At 40.7% G+C, this 18,714-nt stretch overlaps 1 protein-coding gene across 1 annotated transcript in view; it reads right to left on the bottom strand.

Moving 5' to 3' along the window:
• The window catches only part of LOC122793216 (prostaglandin reductase 1-like), a 401,739-nt gene that overhangs the window by 302,856 nt on the left and 80,169 nt on the right, over nucleotides 1-18,714 (bottom strand). The window lies entirely within an intron of this gene.

The raw sequence follows: 18,714 nt of genomic DNA, 5'->3' as shown, positions 1-18,714 counted from the left end.
AGAAAGATTATCTCTGTATCTAGTCTATGCGTTTGTAAGGTTTTTGACATTCCACCACTACTGGATAGATTGATTTTTGCACACAGACTGCATAAATACATTGTGATACATGTTAGCATGAATGACTTATGGACTATTCTATGGTACCACATGACTTTTGCTGTTGAAAACATTTTAATATAAGGCTTTAGAGGTGGAAGTACATTTTAGTGATGTAATTTCCTCATCCAAACTTCATGACTATCAACTTACAAACAGAAGATATTTTAACAAGTGGTTATATCAGTTTGCTTTGGTTAATAACTTAATCACATGGCTGGATAGGGAAAAGGTCACGTTCAGCTGTCTGTCAGGTGCCAGTATACGCCATATCACACATGCACTCAAGTCTCTCAACAACAGGTACTGTTATGACTCCATCATAGTTCATGTTGGTGTGAACGACTTAAGATGTACCTCTCTGGACTATATGAAGAGAGACATGACTGAGCTCTCGGATTATGTGTCTCAGGCAGATATGTCCCTAGCCTTAAGCAACATCTTACCTTCACCTAGGATGATGCCTCAATACAAATAGAAAATGACTGACTTCAATAACTGGCTTAGTTTCTGGTGTCATTCTAAGGGGATCCAGTATCTGTCAGCCTGGGATGACATGAACAACAGACCTCGAAGCTGTACCAGAGATGGTCTTCATCTGTCACCCGCTATGGGTTAAGGCTCTTGCCATCCCCATAGTGCCTTTTTTAGGTAGTGTCTGAATGACAAAATTTCCAACACAAAAACTCCATCTAAAAACAACCTCAAATTATGCTGCTAAATGCTAGGAGTCTTAACACGAAGCTACACACACTGGAAGCAGTCCTTACCTTGGAAGACACAGATATATGTGCAGTCACAGAGACCTGGTTCAAGGCTGTGGAGAGCACCCTAGCCATACCAGACTACACTTCTTTCCACACATTCAGACTACAAACTGAAGGCATGAAACCCAAAGTAGGCAGTGTATCAATATTCATTAAAGATGAATACACCTCCAGATTGGTTAAACAGTATGATTCCTGGAGATATTTTAGGTGCAATTAACTGTTGGTAGGACACCTAGTCAAGTCATTGCCAGCTACATGATCCCTTCCATGAATCAGGACACCTACTCTGCCTATTTGGATCTACTTGAGTCTATCAAGATACATCTGAACACCATGGGTTTGGGCAGCTTTAACTACCCGTCCACTGACTGGGTAAATTACTTGTGCTCTAACTCATTTGTCCAAAAGTTCTTTGACTTTGTTAATTCCAGTGCCCTGGACCAGCTGGTTGACACCCCCTCAAGGGGTGCTAACACCTTGGATCTTGTGCTTACCAATATGGGGGACCACTGTAGCACCTCCACTGTGAAGTCTTCCCTGGTGAGATCTGACCACAAATCAGCCTCATTCGTAGTAGCTATCACACCTGACGCACCCCCCCCCCCCCAGTAGCAACTAAACTAAAAAACTTCTCCAAAGCAGATTATAACCTCTTACTGGATGGTGTAAACAGCTTCACTTCACCTGCCCCCTCAGATGGCACTAGCAGTTATGTTGAGTTCTACACCAATGGTTTATACAAACACCTGTATAACTGCTTTGACTCAGCCGTACCTGATAGGACCAAAATAAGCTCCTCAAGGAAGAGCAAACCTGCTTGGTGGACAATTGCCATTAACAGGCTTTACAATAAGAGGAAGAAATTGCTGTCTAAGAGTAAGAGGGAGTGAGCCCTAAATGGGAAAGACTCCCTTTTCAGCTTAAATAAGCAAATAAGATTTCATATAAAGGCCTCCAAAGCAAACTACAAATTAAAATTAGCTTCCCCAACTAAGGACAACCATAAGGCATTCTTTTGTTACATCTGTACAATAAAAGGAAAGCCCAGATTTGTGCCAACCTGGTAGTTAATGATACCACATATACTGAGCCTGTGGACATAGCTAACCTGTGGGCCCACAGGTTCTGTGAAAACTTCACTCCCCTGTCCCCACCACACGTACCCCATGACATCCTTACCACTTGTCCCCTACCTTGTATCTCTAAAGAGCAAGTGGTAAATACCCTTTTTAAGGCAAAAAAACACAGCATCCATGAGACCTAATAAGATCCCAGGCTGCATCCCACATGGGTCCCAACAAGAATTAGCAACACAAGTGGGTACTCTTTTCAGTCATAGTTTAAGCATTGGCTTCATCCAAGCTAAATGGAAAATGTCCACAGTTATTCCCTTGCACAAAGGTGGTGTTTCCACTGACCCTGGGAACTACAGACCTATTAGCCTGACTAGCCTTATCTGCATGTCCATGGAATGAATCATCATGGATCTTATCAACAAAGATATAGTTAATCTCTAAACTCTTGACCCTACTTAGTTTGGATTTGTTAAAAACAGATTATGCCTGTCAAACTTGGTGGACTTCTTTGAGACAGTCGCCAAGGGCCTGGGTGAGGGGAAATCTGTGCATACAGCCTACCAATACTTAGCCGAGGCATTTGACACTTTTCCCCACTCAAGCATCATTGACAAACCCACCCAGTTAGGTATCAACCCTTATATCATTATATGGGTCACTAACTGGCTCACTGATAGAACCCATATAGTGAAAATAGTGGAATTCACCTCCAATAGCAGACCTTTAACCAGTGGTGTTCCACAGGGACCAGTCCTGGGACCTCTACTGTTTGGAATCTATTTCTCTGAAGTACAAGCAAAAGCTAAAGGTCTGCAACTGACAAAGTTTGCTGATGACTGGAAACTAGGAGCAGTCATATAATCTCTAAATGATGTCAACATCCTACAAGAGGGTCTTACACAAACAAATGACTGGTGCCTAAGTCATGGCCTTAATCTCAATTGAAAAAAAAATGTATTATCATCCCTTTCAGTAAGATTGATGTTTCTGCTAACTACCACATCAATAGCAACACCTTAAGTACACACTCAGGGGTGAGGGACCTGGGCACACAGGTTGACAGCAACCTTGCCTTTGACAACCATGTCTCTACAGTGGTAAGAAGGACATTCTATATTGCTCATCTCATAAGTAAGGGCATTGTTTCCTGAAAAAAAGACGTTAGGACCTCCCTGTACTTTTCCCTCATCAGGCCAGTAATTGAGTACAGCGCCCCTTTTGGTATGTACCTTTCCAAGCAGCTGCAGCAACTGGAGAGACCTCAAAGGTTCCTCACAAGGAAAATTCAAGGTCTCCAGTATCTGTCCTATGTGGACTTTTTGAAATCACTGTCACTTTATTCTGTTTTATACAGACTACTCAGAGGCAATCACTGTCTTGCATACAAGGCATAGTCTGACATTGTTTTACTGGAAATATTACATATCCATAAGTCAAATGGTACATGGGTTACTCGCTCTAAAGACCTTAACCTAGTATGTGACATTAATAGAACCTAGTGGAAGGACAGATTTGTCTACCAGAGGTTACAACACTTTTGGAACAAACTCCCACTACATGTCAAACAGAGCACCTTACTGGCCCTCTTCAAATGCAGTCTGCACAATTAGATGGGTAACCATAAATTCCCACTGAGTGTTTCACCAGTATCCCTATTGGACAGAGGAAATAGGTGCTAATCACAGAAATAAGTGTAGAACTTGGCTAGGCTTGTAAGGACAATAAGGCCATTAGAATAGTAATTTCCTATTATCCTGTGATTAACCTTTATTACTTACTGATGGAGGCTCAGTTTAATTAACTTTTTTCACAGAGGACAGACTGCAGCTTAATTACAAAGGAGGATGTATCATAATTAATAGACTTGCTGCTCTTATAAATATTATTTTTGGAAGCAATGAGCAACCATCACACTTGAACACCAATGTAAACATTTAATAATTTTATACAGGTGCATTAGATTAGTGTTAGAAGCTTTAATAAAAGATTGGAACTACAAGCCATAGAGTATTTCAGTCACTACAACATTATAGTGATTCCAAAACTTGGAAATCATCTGAAATTCTCTTCACTGGATATTCTACAGTTGAGTCTTTCAGACAGAAGGGCAGGAATGGGAGCTTGTTTTATTCAACAGACACTGAAACTAGTCCAGAAGATAATACCCCACCGGTAGTAATCTGTGCGAGAAAAATTACCAGAACTAAGCATAGATAAACTCGCACAAACCAATGCCAAGGATAAAATAATATCAAAGCCCAGGTTCAAATGGAGAAGGAGGTGGGTCCTGAACCAACAGTAAGGAGGAAAGTACCAGTGATTGTCAATGGACAGGCTTTTTCAACTCTACCCCTTCCATTTCGGAAAAACAAGTTAAAATCGGCAGAGAAGACATCATACAGAAATGGACAGAAGAAGAAGAAGCAGCTACCACACGAATCGAATGTATGGACTCTCAAGAAAATGTGGACAGCAACTGATACCAGTTAGTTTGGAATATCACAAAAAGGGAGCTCAATGAGCTTGAATTGGCCGTGTTAAATAAAGGTTTGTCATTTATACCGACACAAGGTGCCGACATTGATTGAGCTTAGACTTTTTATTTGTACTCTTGCTTTAAAATTAATGTTTGGTAATACAGATTTGAATAATGGTGCATGTTTATTCAAAAAAAACAAGTGCTTGTATGCCACAAAACCAAACTGTATTAGATGTGTTTATGAAAGCCTGTGAAGATGATTTTTACAGGTTAATGATGGCAAGAGGAAAGGAAGATTTTATAATTTGACTTTAGAAGAAGAGAAAGCTTTGTTTGATTTACAGAATGATATGAGTATAGTGATTTGCCCTGCCAATAAAGGTGGGTGTGTAGTGGTGATGAACAGGGAATACTATTTCATGGAAATGAAGAATATGTTATATGATATAAATACTTACAAAGTTATTGATAAAACTCATATTTATAATATGAAAGAGGGAATTATGATGTCTTTAACTGAATGTGTGCAAATGCAATTATTATCAAAAGAACTATTTCAGTATTTTGTGGTAGAAAATCCTTTAGTGCCAAACCTTTATGGGCTATCCAAGATACATAAGTACTTATATATTCCATCTTTTTGACCTATTGTATCGGGTGCTGGGTGGCTGATGGAAAAAAATCTCAATATATGTTGAGAAACAACTGAGATCCATTTTAGATTGCTACCCTTTTGTTTTAAGGGATAGCAGACAGTTTCTACAAGACCTTTATGTACATTTGAGGAGTAATCCACAGAATGGTCTTGGTATATTGGTTACACTTTATGTAACCTCATTGTTTACAGTGATACCGAATATGGAGGGTATTGAGATGGTTAGAGCATTTATGATTAAAAACAGTGCCTATGATGTACAGCATATAGATTTCATTTGCTATCTTATGGAGCTCATATTAGAACATTATGTGTTTCTGTTTGATCACACATGTTACCTACAGGTTTCAAGCATAGCCATGGGCACATCTAGTGCAAATAGCTACGCCATCCTGGTAATGGCTGAAAGAGAAAGTGAAAATATGTTGAAGCTGGTGGGTCATCAGCTTGCTTTTTTCTAACATTTTGTAGACGATCTCCTTTTGATATGGAGAGATGGGACTGAACAAATTAATGATTGTATTGAAACTTTAAATAATAGTAGTAGATTTTTAAAATGTTCTTATAATTATTCAAAGACACAAGTTGAGTATTTAGATATATCGATTACTAAAGACGGTGATAGTAGAGTTTCGACAAATTTGTTTAGGAAAGAGTGTTATTGTCCATCTTTTGTACATCATAATAGTATGCATCCTAAACATATATTTACTAACATATCAGGAAATATGCTAATAATATAAAGGTATTCACAGCAGTTTCACATTCTTCGGATATCAGCTGCATGTAAAAGACTAACTAAACTTGAATACATGGATGATTTGTAATGGGAGTTTCATTCAGTACAAATGAATGCTAAGTAATATGCCTTGGCAAGCCTTGTTGGATCCATGAATACACTTTCTTGGCTAGTTATAGATATGCTTTAAAGACTAACCTATCTGACATATAATTATGTGGGCAATTTTATACTCATGTATGTTAAAAGCACTTAAATGCGTTTGAACATAAACTTTATCTCAACTAACAATTTCAAAATACAACTTTGAAATCATAGTTACTGTTTCTCTGTTCTTTATGACCTACTTCATCTGTGGTATGCCATACCTCTCAAACTCTTCTCACAAGAAATCTGGACAAAGCTGTAACAAAAGAAGATGCTGCCAGCCCAGCTATCTGGAATTTTGTAAATAATTATATGTCATTTATGAATATCAACCTGTTTCATATGCTTGTGTTACAAATGTATTAGAACTGTATGTTATGTGTATATCATACTGCTGGTACAGACGTTTGTGTTGAACAGGGTTTGTACAGTACTGAGCTTAAAAGTATAACCACAGTGTACCCTATTGGAATAGAACAGAAATGCATCTACACTATTGTAACTGTATAGATGTATATATTTTAACAATGGAAACTGCAACACAAGAAGTTAATTTCAGAAAAAATTGCTGAAAGTTTAAATTACTTTATGACCATGTAATAAAAGGATGGTATCATTGCAGTAACAGACACGACATCTAGAACTAGAAGTTATTTGTATTGTCATGGAAGTGTTTATTGTTTTATGACTTCAAGGATCTGCCTTAGATCTAAGAAAAGTCCTTGTTTATATATTTTCACAGGTAGATGTTAAACGCTACCAGCTGCATCAGTGGGGGGTTTCACCGGGGATAGAGTCAGATGACAAGAAGTGATGTCATTCTGCAAGCTATTCCAGCAATGATATTTAGGATATTAATTTAAGAAGACTCAGAGAGAGAGACTGTGCATTTTGTATTTTGTCTATGACTTGACAGCATCAGCTGGAAGACCCATTCACCTCATCTGCCTTGTTGCTCTATAAGTCTAGGGAACAGTATAAGTATCTTAAATTCAGTCAGAAATATAGTGAAGTATAGTTTAGATGTTTTCTTTATTTATTTGAGACTGTCCTGCAGTGTTGTTTTAAATATTTCCTGAGATTATGAACTCTGATGTAACTGTGATTATATGCTGAGCATTTTCTTGTTCTTTTATTATTTATTATTAAATATATTTAAACTTTTCATTGTGTCTGATATTTGTGAAACATATTTAAGTTCTGAGAGTACTTGCATATTTAATTGGTGACACTGTGGGCTTCTCCTATTAGCCTTGCTCTTGGTCAAACTACCATTTGTATTGATAGTAACATTACAAAGTAAGATTGGACACCCTTTTTTAAGGGCCTCAAAGTAGCTGATAAGGACATGGCTGGTGGCAGTGATAACTACCTTATAGTCTGGGCAGAAGGGGGCATAGCTAATAAACCTGTGCCAGCCTTTTCCATGTGTGTGTGTGTGTGTGTGTGTGTGTGTGTGTGTGTGTGTGTGTGTGTGTGTGTGTGTATATGTGTGTGTGTGTGTGTGTAAATCAAACCTCAAAGTGTGTGTGCATCAGTTACTTGGGCAGGGACACAAAGCACTGGTTGGACAGAGAGGGTGCTGGAGATCTTGGCTTGGCCACTCAGCTGAGATAACTCTTTAGCTGTGCCAGTTGGGGAGTCTTACTGGGGATCTGGAGAAAGAGGGAGACACCAGCCCTGGACTGACTGTGGTCTCTGTGTGCTCTTAAGGGAAATTACACTTGATGCAGAGAGGTGCATCTGGAAATACTGTGTGTGTGTACTTGTCATCCTCCCAATGTACGTCCCCCACTGGTGCTAGTGGTGAAGACTGAGGCTCCTTGACTACTGTTGCCACTGCTGGGGCATCACAAAAGCCAAACATAATGGGGGGACAAATGCCCAAAAATATGGACAAATTTTAAATATTGCTCTTACAAACTGAGAATGTTGCTGGAATAAAAGTGGCTCTGTTGCAATACATTTTCTGAAGGATATGAAGTCTGCAACTCAAATGTCTGTCTTTATTAAATTAATTCAGTCCTTACTGATTTGACAAGAAACTACAGATTTTATGAGGAAGAGACCAAAAAATATGAGGAAAAAATCTGGACATTCTATGAAAATCTGGATAGTTGAGAGGTACGGGAATGCCTCAAGGCCCCCTCCCCCACTTTGGACCAGTCCCTTTCTCCTTGTTTTCAACACACTGACACAGGACTTCTACAATATCCGCATAATACTTTAGGAGATAACTTCCTTCTCCTACTTAAATCCTGAGGTGATACACCCTGTCTACAAAACTCATAACAGTAAAATTCTACTAAGATGTGCTTCAGAAAAAGAAACACAAGGGTAAACACACTCCAAAATGAACCATTAAGCACTTTTCATTCAGTTTGTATCATGAACTTCCTCAGATCTGAGGAACTTCATGTTACAAACTGAATGAAAAGCGCTTAATAAAATTGCAGTTGGACTGTCTCTCATGAGTGCCAGTGCTTTGGTTCATTTTGGAGTGTGTCTGCTAAGATTTGCCACAGCTTCTCCCAATATCCTACATGAGTAAATTTGTCCTAAAGTATAGCTATTTTACCTTGAACAATGCAAGAGACAAATACATTGATTTCCACTGGTTATCACTGCCCCCCCCCCCCCCCCAACAGCCCAGTAGAACATCATTGCGGATGAAACTTCACAGCTTTAAGGCCCTGTGTTAAACTGCCTTCTTCATATTCCTGCCTTAATTTTGCCAGGATAATGATTGTAAATAGTTATTTGATGAGATCACATATCCCATGAACAAACAAAGTAAATAAATAAAATAAAAAGAAAGCATGGTTTATGTCCATGGAGTGACGATGAACTAGCAAAGGAAATCAAGGTTCCTGGTCCATCTTCAAAGTGACTGTTTCTTATTTACTACAGTTTGTTTACTACAGTATGTTCAAAATGTTATGGGCAGCAGCACAACATTAAAGTATGAATGAAATGTGGAAGTTATAGTTTTGGAAAACACACATCTTTTGCAACTAGCTCAGTGGTTTTATTTTGTATGTAAACAGTGGGTTAGGTTTAGCTGTTCTTTCCTGTTTATTGCACCTTTTAAAAATGAAAGTAGAAATGACTTTGTAAAATGATACTGTACTATCTTTAATTGGTGGAGACTTTGGAGCTTTGAGTATGACACAAATCATTACCCTTGCAGTTTGTTTTATATCTAACCTCCACTGCAAGCCATGATGATGCCATGCCCTGTGAGCAAATAACATTCAGAATTCTGTTTTATGTTCTTGACAATGGTGCTGTTTGCTCTTTGAACTCTGGGTTTTGTATTTAACTGTTGAAAAAAGGTCATAGGTCATCACAATCTTTCTTACTTCTATTCAGCAGCCATGTGTGCCTTACAAAGCATCAAAAAGTCATCAGGACTGACTTTAAAGATATTTACTGCTGCAGAGTTAACTATACTACTAAAGCTCAGCTATATTACAGGATAAAAAATTCTATTTTGGACTATTTGTTCATTGTGTAATAGTGTAGAAGTGAGCCAGGATTCCTGTCATAAAAATTAAATCCATCAAAACAAACCACAACTGAAAGCCACCATGTGAAATCCCTAAATGGAACATATTAAAGGCATAAAAAAAAACAAGCACACATATTGCAAAACACACTAAAAAACAAAGTGTTTTGCAAGATAGCTGCACTATGTCCTGTAATTTCCATACCCCCTTTCATATAAATATTAACTCCAATGTCACAACACATTGGGAAAGGCAGCAATGACATAAACTATGCTATTTGTAACAGTATACAACTTTTTACTTAAATTACATCTTGCTTGGATGGGTAAACAATATCTAAAATCTTAATTCCCAATGTTTTGTGTAACTGTGAGACACAATTATTCATTTAAATTGTTCATTTAAAGTGGCTTTGCACTAATCAGATTTACCTGCCAATCATAGGGTACAGATTCATTTTTGAGGGGCAACATTTTGACTCAGTAGCATTAAATAACCAGTCTTCAAATACATAAATGAAATAAAAATGGCACATGTAAAGCAGAAAACAAGGTAAGTGCATTAATGGTAACGTGCTTCTCATATTATTAGGTTTTCAGTTAAAGGGCTCTAGTATGAAAATGTATGTGCTACATCTTTAATTATGTATTTTGGGCATTTGTGACAGAAAAAAATGCATTTATTCTGAATGGGTCCTTGGAGTGCAAAGTGGAAATTTCTGGCTACATCTCTGTGATAGTATTGTATAATGTGGGCGCTCTGTGGTCTTCCTTCACATCAAAACACAAGCAGCCTCATCTCTGACATGCCCTTTTAGACCATACATGCAAATCATGACGGGTTATTTAAAACACTGTGTTAAAAAGTAGCATTCTTAGACATTACAGTAACAGCCTAAACATTTCATTATTCCTGTATATACCTCACTGTAACTCTGCAGAGGGAGATGCTGATACTTAACAGAAAGATTTCTACTGATACATTATTAACATCATTTTTAAACTATATACACATTTAATTGCTTCTGCAAGTTGCATGGGTTGGAAATTTATTGTCACACAACTTGCTGAACTAATTAATTTGTGTTATTGGTAAACCCCATTGTTATTTGGAAGGATGACATTATATGAGTTTTTTGAATTAACTAAATGCCCTGTTTAGTAGGGAGCTAATATTATGCATATGGAAACAATATAAACCAACTCACTTCTGCAGCACAAAACTGACCTGCAGCTTGTTGGCTTACTCAGCCTTTCTTTATTGCAAAGTAAATGTAGTTTGGCACAAACAAAGTTGTCCTGGACCCACGAGTAAGTGGAGGGAGGAGGTGGGGGGTGGGGAAGAGCTAGGCTAGGGATTGGCTAATCCTAAAGGCATGGCAATGTAGTTAGGGAAAGGGGATGGGAGTTGTTAAGGAAGTGAGGTAAGGAAGGGTGGGACTCAGGATGGGTTTAAGTGTAGGGAGCTAAAGGAAGTAGTTACATTTGGCGTGAGTTGGTTAGTTGAGTAACAGCTAGCTTATGTCCAGATGACCTGTATGTATTTTGGATGCAGGTAGGCCTTGGATGGTGGGGAGAGAAGGGATTAGTTTAACTGTGTTAGTTCCCTCCTCTCTCTTGGGTGTGCATTGTTAGAAAATTTTAAAGTGGGGATGGAGATTTGAAATAGGTTGGGCTTGCTGCTATGGAAGGATACTGAGTGGAGAGTTTGTGTGGGTGAATGGTTGGTGGGTACTGTCTGTATGAGTGTGGTGCTTGGCTTACCTGGGTATGGGTGTGATGCTCTGGGTCCGGTAGGTAGGGTGTTGTGGTAGGTGCTTCCTGGTGTCCTGTGCTGTCTGTTTTGCCATTGAGTGCTTGCTGGTGGTCCGGTGGTGGCTCTGTTTGGCTGGTCATGGTGGGTTAGGCCTTTGCCATGCAGTCAGGGTAGCCATGTGGGTAGGCCGCGCTCGTCATTCCTTCTTCTCGGTTGGGCCATGCAGTCAGATAGTAGCATGTGGGTTGACCGGTAATAAAAAAAAAAAAACAAGTGTTCCCTGGAGGTCAAGGTAGGCTGCGAGAGGTCTAGCACTGTAATCTGGTCTGGTATGTCGGGTTCAGTGTCCCTCTTGTTCTCCCTGGTGGGTGTGTGGCCTTCTGTGATCTTTCTCCATTCTCCGTTGTGTGCCCTGGTGGTTGCAGTTAGCTGTGTGGGTCCAGTGCTGCATTCCTGTCTAGGTCGTTGAGTTTGGTGTATCCCTAGTGCTTCATGGTGGGTTTGTGGGCTTTTGTGTCTTTCCCTGTTTTTTGGCGTGTTCCCCAGTGGTCGTGGTAGGCTGTGGGGGGTCCAGCATTGTAATTCAGTCTTTCTCACTGCCCTGGGGAACCGTGGCTGCTCCCTGGTGAGTTCATGGGCTTCTTTGACTGGCTCTGGTCTCGTTTTTTCCCCGGTGGTCATGGTAGGTGGTGGGGTGTCCATTGTTGGATTCTGGTCCTGTCTTGGTGCTCCTCGGGTGCTCCCTGGTGGATTTGTGGGCTTCTGTGGCCTTTTCTCCGGTTCCCCTATGTCTCTTCTTGTTTCTGCTCTCATGTGTGGTTTCTGGTGGCTGTTTCTGTCATGGAGTTGTTCTCGCTTGCTTCCTCCTACTTTGGTAGTGGTGGGGATTCCCTTTCACTTTCCCTGGTGTTTCTTGGTTTCCACTTTCATTTTCAGCTGTTTGGTGCCGGTTTGCGCATGCCCACTGCGGATTTTGGATGTCACCTCTCATGGGATTAGGATTTGAGGTCCACAAGATAGAGGTAAGGCTTGCAGGCTTCTGGGGGTGGAATGGTGCTGGTAGGGGGGAAGAGGATAGGATATTTTATATATGTATATTTTTTCCCCATTTATATATATATATATATATATATATATATATATATATATATATATATATATATATATATATAAAGAGAGAGAGACACATACACACCTGGTTGTGATAGGGCAGGGAATGGTAGCTGTAGGGAAGTGTGTGGCTGAATGGGTGTGCAGGGAAGGGTGGAGAGTGTGCTAGGCAGGGGATATTTTATTTGTGAAAGAAGTATAAGTGCATTAGCTACTGATGAGAGTGTATGACTACCAGGTTAGCTATGCAAGGGGTGGTTCTAGGCTGCTGAGCATAGGTAAGTAGGGGAGTTGGTAGAGAGAGGGGGTGTAGGGCAAGGCAGCATTGTAGGGGTTAGGGGTAGTAGGGTAGTCGGGTTAGTGGAACAGTGTTAACATTGTGTTCATTTTTTTACAGATGGCCAAGTTACCAGAATTGCGACGATGGCAGGCTATCGTGGCCCAAGCGGAAGAATTGTTCCAGGATGTAACGAGGTCTGAAGCGGAGCCAGAGCAAGCTTCAGGCAGAAAGAGAGACAGTGCCCTGTGATGACTCCAGGCTGGGGGAAAAGGCAGCAGGCAAAGAAACAGATGGTTACAGTGGAGACTCCTGTTCTCAGTATGTTGCAAGGTGAAGATACAGGTAATGTTATTAATTTACCAATGGTTGGGGAACTAGGTGGTGAGGATGGTGAGGCACAGGCAGTGGATGAGGTCTTGTTGGATGGGGATATGGAGAGTGGAGAAACAGTGTCAGACAGAGTGCAAAGGGGGTTGGTAAAGGCAGCAGGGTGTCCGGGCGGACAGATGGTTGGAGTGGGCCTGGGTTCTAAGGAGAGCTTAACTGGGTCAGAGGTAGGATCAGATTTTGGCCTGTGGCCAGGGGACTGGCTAGCTACTCCAGCACTGGGACAGGGCAATAGAGGGGTTATTTTAACCCCGCACATTTCGGGGATGGTGAAAGAAAAAATCTGGAAAGGTGAGTACGTGGATGTGTTTTAGCTGCTAGATGTGGAAGGGGTCCAGAGGTTAGTGGAAGCAGAGTTGGACACTAGCAAGGATTTGTTGGTGGTGTTAGCAGCGCTGGGTAGGAAAAGGACAGGTAAGCTTAGGCCCAGGACTTGGGACAACTGGGTGGTTGGCTTTATTTATTACATGGCAGTGCAGCTAGAGAAGGATGGAGTGTTGGCTTTGCCCCTTTTGGGGTATTTTCTCACCATTCAGGAGGCACAACGTTTGAGGCCAGGGAATGCATGGTTGTGGTATGATGAGCGGTTCCATAAACGGAAAGCAGTTGACTAGTCTCTGCGGTGGGAGGTTTGTTATCCTGATATATGGCTGGCTATAATGATGGACAGTTTTGGTGCATTTAATAGGAGGATGAGCATGGGTGAGGTAGTTGGGGTGTGTTGGTCATTTAACAAGGGTACTTGTTCATGGGTTGGATGCAAATTTGCACACACTTGCTCAAGATGTGGGGGAAATCATTCTGTGGCTTACTGTGGACAGCAGGGTTTTGGTGCATGGAACAATGCTGGTATGGGCCGAGAGGGAGATTTTCTTTCCTTTCAAGGATTACAAACAGCTCGAGGTAGGGGCAATTTTCATGGACCCAGGGGAATGGGATCCTTTAGAGGCAATAGGGGGAGGGGTGCCTTTCCCCATTAAGGTGGAGGTATTGGAGGATATGCTTTGCCAGTGTCCTGATTTCGTTCTTAAGACTGAGGTCATTCAAGGGTTTCAACAAGGATTTCCTATTATGTCCATGGTGGGGTTGGGGGGAGTTGTCAGAACCTCTGTTCAGTGCAAGGGAAAGAGGACATTTTGGAAGAGTTGGTAGATAAGGAGTGTAAGGCTGGGCATTTGTGGGGTCCATTTGATACGCCGCCTTTTGTTAACTACAAGGTGTTGCCATTGGGTTTAGTACCAAAGAAACTGCCTGGGGAGTTTAGATTGATTCATCATCTTTCATTTACAGAAGGGAAGTCACTGAATGACTTTACTGGGGATGAAGAAGTTAGGGTGCGTTACGCCTCTTTGGACGATGCAGTGCAGGTGATCAGGGAATTTCAGGAGCCGTGGTTGGTTAAGGTTGACATTGAATCAGCTTTCCATTGTTGCCCATTACTAGGGAGGATTGGCCATTGTTGGGGATGAAGGTAGGTGGTAAGTATTATGTTGACACTGCCATGCCAGTGGGTTGTTCTGTGGCATGTGCGACATTTGAGAAATTTAGTACCCTCTTACATTGGATCTGGAATCAGAGGGTGGGAACGCAGAAGGCGGTGCATTATTTGGATGATTTTTTGTTAGTTAGGGAAGGGAGGGTGGGGGCTCAACAGGGGTTACAAGAATTTACTGGTATGTGTGAGGAACTGGGTGTACCTTTGGCACAGCACAAGATGGAAGGCCCAGCAAGAGCATTGGAGTTTCTTGGGTTAATGGTAGATGCAGAACAGGGATTGTTTCATCTACCTCAGGATAAGATAGAAAGACTGCAGTCAGCAAAAAAGGGGGTGTTGGACAAGAATAAGATTTGGGTTGGTTCAGTCATGGAACTGTTGGATCTTCTGAACTTTGCCTGTTGAGCGGTACATCCGGGTCAGATGTTTTGCAGGACATTAGCTTATTTGCTAAAAGGGAGTAAGAGCAAACATCATTGGGTTAGGGTGACTAGGCTAGTGCGGGAGGATTTGTAGTTGTGGGATGGTTTTATGCAACAATTTAATGGGATTTCCTTTTGGCAATCAGAGTGGGTGGGTCAGGAAGAACTTCAGTTATTTACAGATGCAGCGGGCAGTATCAGCATGGGGGCTTACTTTGGGGGAAGATGGTTTGCAGCGCAATGGCCTCCAGAATGGGATGAGGAATGAAAGCATGATGTTGCTTTTTTAAAATTGGGTAGTTTTCATTCGGATAATATGACTGTGGTGAAGGTGTTAGAAAAGAAGACAGCTAGGGCAGAATTGCTGTTGAGGATATTGCGGAAGTTGGTATTGCAGAACCTGTTAATAAATTTTTCTTTTACAGCAGTACATGTGCCTGGTATTAAGAATGATATTGCTGATAGTTTGTGCCGCTTTCAGTTTTTCAGGTTTCGAGGGTTGGCCCCAGGGGGCGGATGAGGTGCCGGAAACATTGCCGGAGGCGGTATGGAAGCTTGGGATAGGATAGTCAGGCATTTGGTCCAGCATTCCTGGGCTTCTTCTATGAGGAAGGCATATGGTAGGGCTCTTTTTATTTTAATTGATTTGTTTTGCAATTGCCAGAAGAGGTAAGGGTAAGGTTAGAGGAATTATTGTTAAGTTATGTAGCTAGTGCTTGGGTGAAAGGTAAGGCTTTGCAGACAGTTAAAGTGGATCTGGCGGCTATTAGTAATTTTGCAAGATTTTACATAGTCCTGGACATTAGGACGTATGTTGAGAGGGTGGGGGAGGGTAATGGTGGAGTGTAGGGATACACAGCTGCCAATTACAAGGGGAATATTGAAGACTTTGTTACAGGATTTAGGATTATTACATGGTGGGTAGCTGGATTATTTTATGTGGGGCACGCTATGCACGTGGTTATATTTTGGCACTTTCAGGGTATCAAAATTGTTAGGTTCCTTATGTTGGAAGGATGTTATAGTGACTGAGGAGGAGGTCAACATCATAATACAGAAAAGCAAGACGGATCAGTTGGGTAGGGGATGTACGGTGGTGCTCAAAGTGGACAGGAACCTTCGTCTTTGCCCAGTAACTTGGATTACAGAATTTAGGAGTAGGAGGTTGGGGTGTTTGTAGGGGTTGGTGTTTTGTTCAAGGGATTGCAGGATAGTTTCTAGTAGTAGGTTTATTACTTTAATTAGGAGGATTTTGGGTTGCATGGGATTTCCATCTGAGAGGTTTGCAGCTCATTCTTTTAGAATTGGGAGGGCTTCAGATTTGTCTAGACAGGGTAGTTCAACTGAGGTTATTAAGAGGGCAGGCAGGTGGTCCTCAAATGTCTTTTTAGCTTATATTAGATAGTACCGTTTGTGGTTATTAACAATTTTTTCTTTTTCTTTTAGGGAAGCTGTTCTGGTCAGGTTACGAAATTCTGTGGTTAATACAGTATTAGAGATGACACAATAGACCAAGGCTCAAACTTTAGCAATTTTATTTTTAGCTTTTAACAATTAAGGTTTGTAACAAAAAAAAAGCAATTGACTAGTCAATATGCAAAAAAAAACCTATCACATTAATATGCAAAACCTAACCTATGACCTATCACATTAACAATTATAAAAACTGTTAAATCATGTAAACTGTTAAATCATGTACTTACAAGCATATGCAAAAAGAAAATCATCTTTGCCACTGATAGGGGGACTCCAAACCTATTCAGTACAGCTATCTGTTCAGTCAAGACAGGGCCGACACTGGCAGGCAATGCTGTATGCTCAGTTCAGGCTCTTGCTTCAATCAGATCCGGATGATGATGAGTTCCAATCTATTACCAACCTCTGAGCCTTTTATAGGTTTGAGCATGCCATAGGGTCAATAGGTTCAATTGATTACACCTAGGCCATTAGGTAATCATTCAGCTGATGATATTTAGATCACCAGTTTATTCATGAGCTAATGAACTGTTTTAAAACATTACAAATCATTTCCTGAGTTGTCAACAAGCCCCGTAATGTCTAGTTTTATACATTACTTCCTCCTTTTAGAAAGCCGTTTGCCCACACACCTGTGGTATAGTTCCTCTTTGAAATCCCCCTCTGTCTGGTAAACAACTTTTAAACTGGCAAACAACTCCAAAGGTTAACTAAAGTTCAGTTATACCAGCATCAGTATGCAAGGCTTGCCTTTAAAGCATAATTCTTTTAGATTTCATGTATGTATATAACATTAAGCAGCATATCATGTATTTATTCAATTAACAGCATATCAATCTAACATTAAGCACACCTACAAACACACAGCAGTTCAATGGCTTAGGGCATCAAAAATCAGGTAAACTGTGTGGATCCGTCACAGGCCACCCCTTGCACTAAGCAATGATCGCTGTGTGCTTATAATAATGTGCAAAATTGACAGCATTTTATTGTATTTTTTCATGACCTTACAATAAATGCAGTAGGAAATTAAGCAGAACAACACTGAAACTATTGTGGTCAGCAATAAAGGGTGTAAAAGCAAGTTAAACCAGGCAGAAGCCTTTGGTGACCACATAAAAATATCATACCAATGTGAAACAGACATGTCTTGAATTTCGTTTGCAATTTGAAGAATGGTACCTTTGTCTTTAATCATTTTAATTACAGTTTGATGCGCATCATGTAAAGTCTTATTCAGCAGGAGCAGTACAGCTTGCCCTTCCTGCTTAATTTGTTTAAAGTCCGGGTGGACTAGAGATGGCCATCGAAAAGTGTGCAATGGTTCTATGCTAGCATTTAATGTGATGTCCATCCATCTAGTCAATCTGATCAATTCCCCAGTACAAAATCAATGATTGCATGTACATTACTTTTACAATGTGCTCCACTGTTTGTGATTGTTCCATCACTCCAAGCCAGCTTACAGGAGGATACTACACAGGCTGTGGTATCATTGAGTTGATAAATGTCTGTCCCATTCACTATATATCTATGCCAAGCACATTCTCCAGTCCCATTATGTAAACATGGATGAGGCTTTCTTTTAATTAGCATGCACACCCACCCCTGGGGCCAGGTCTCACATCCTGCTAAATCAATGGGCATATCATTATAATCAATGAGATTAGATTCTATCTGAGGCACCCACCAATTACTTCCAATTGCAAAGGCAATGCTACAAATGGACAAACTTGTTTTGTTCCCTTTTTACTAGCAAGATAATCAAAGATCAATATGCAAGAGTCATTTTCACATGTGAAATCTAATGGTTTTAACATGCTGAACAATTCTAGCACTACTTACAGTTTTACATCCTCTTGTATATCTTACTGTATGTCCTAAACCATCAAATACAGTTGAACTGTTGTCCATAGCATATATCTCCAAATTTGGAGATCTGGTTTCTGCAGTGCTGTTTTCCCTTTGAAATTCGGCTATGCAGGAAGAATCTAATGGAGACTCAGCCAGAGAAAATCCTGATTCATTCAGTCTCTGATATAAGCCCCCAGCAGGATTGGCAGTGCATTTCTCTGGATGTCTGTCACAGTTTAATCTACAAACAGTTCTGATGTATTCTGTGCTGGTCAAATTCCATGTCAAGGTGGGTTTGGTAGTCACTGCAAACAACGCTCTTCCCAGCTTCCAGTAGAAGTCATCAGAGTATTGTCTCGTAACCACCCCTGGATTGGGTAGTCTACTTTTACTGTCACCGTCTGTTGTTTGGTCAGCCCCTCTACATGAATCAAGGCAGTATATACAGCCAGCACATGCTG

This window comes from Protopterus annectens, chromosome 2.part0 (assembly GCF_019279795.1).
Source record: "Protopterus annectens isolate FY-2018-M chromosome 2.part0, PAN1.0, whole genome shotgun sequence".
NCBI lineage: Eukaryota > Metazoa > Chordata > Ceratodontiformes > Protopteridae > Protopterus > Protopterus annectens.
The sequence above is the reverse complement of the archived record's forward strand: the minus strand, read 5'-3'. Positions and strand labels throughout refer to the sequence as shown.